The sequence below is a fragment of the Citrus clementina genome, unplaced genomic scaffold, assembly GCF_000493195.1.
Source record: "Citrus clementina cultivar Clemenules unplaced genomic scaffold, Citrus_clementina_v1.0 scaffold_6, whole genome shotgun sequence".
NCBI classification, from domain to species: domain Eukaryota; kingdom Viridiplantae; phylum Streptophyta; class Magnoliopsida; order Sapindales; family Rutaceae; genus Citrus; species Citrus x clementina.
The window spans coordinates 16,465,811-16,466,872 of record NW_006262139.1 but is presented as its reverse complement, the minus strand read 5'-3'; the positions used below and the strand labels follow the sequence as shown (position 1 = coordinate 16,466,872).

The following is a 1,062-nucleotide window of genomic DNA, read 5'->3' as shown; positions in this document are numbered from 1 at the left end:
ATAGCGCAATAAGGTTAGTATCGTAATTTCTCCCTCTTCTTTATTTTTATTTGTTTTGTTCTCATCCTTATTTTTATTTTATTTGTTTTGCATGCATGGTCGTAGGTCATTATTACCTAATCTTGAACCTATAGACCTTGAATTAGAAAAAACACTTCGCACATACAAACAAATTAAAAATAAAATGGATTTACAAGCACCACAGGAGAGGCCATTTAAGGACTATTTTAGTCCCTTAGCTAATTTGAGCACATCATGCATAAGATACCCAAATGTAGCTGCTAAGAGTTTTGAACTAAAACCTAGTGTGCTAAATTGTCTCCCCACATTCTATGGCCTAGAAAATGAGGACCCATATAATCATTTGAATGATTTTCATGCAATTTGTCAAACATTTAAATATGAGAATTTTTCAGATGATGATGTTAAACTCAGATTATTCTCATTTTCTTTAAAAGATAGAGCTCGTTCATGGCTTAATACATTACCTGCTAATAGCATTGCATCATGGGAACAAATGGTAACTAAATTTTTAAATAAATATTTCCCAGTGCATAAAACCAATGCTATTCGCAGGAAAATCTCAGAGTTTACCCAGAGAGAGGACGAGCAGTTTTTCGAAACATGGGAGCGATTCAATGGGCTACTCTTGAAGTGTCCACATCATGGATATTAGAAATGGCACCAATGCCAATACTTTTTGGAGGGATTATTACCGAATGTGCAAGAATGGCTAATGGCAACAAGTGGAGGAGAGCTAATGTCAAAAAGTGCATCAGAAATTTGGGAATTCTTCCAGCGACAAGCGGATAATTCCCAACAACGGAGTCGATCACTCAGGAATACTAGACGAATTAAGGGAGTAAATGAGGTTCAAATTGGCGAGTCAACTTCAGGAATCAAAGAAGTTAAAGAGATGGTTGAAGGTCTTGCTCGACAAATAGCATCGTTATCGACTGCTAAATCAACAGAACCACATGACCATGACTCATACTCAGATCAAGCCAATGTCATAGGTGTAATGAGAAAGCCATCAAATTACAACCCATACTCCAACACATA

At 36.3% G+C, this 1,062-nt stretch overlaps 1 non-coding gene across 1 annotated transcript; it reads right to left on the bottom strand.

Moving 5' to 3' along the window:
• Window positions 1-568: 568 nt before the first annotated feature.
• LOC112097462 lies at window positions 569-672 on the bottom strand. The gene has a single exon (XR_002904994.1). It is a non-coding gene; the product is annotated as a small nucleolar RNA R71 (small nucleolar RNA).
• Window positions 673-1,062: the final 390 nt, after the last annotated feature.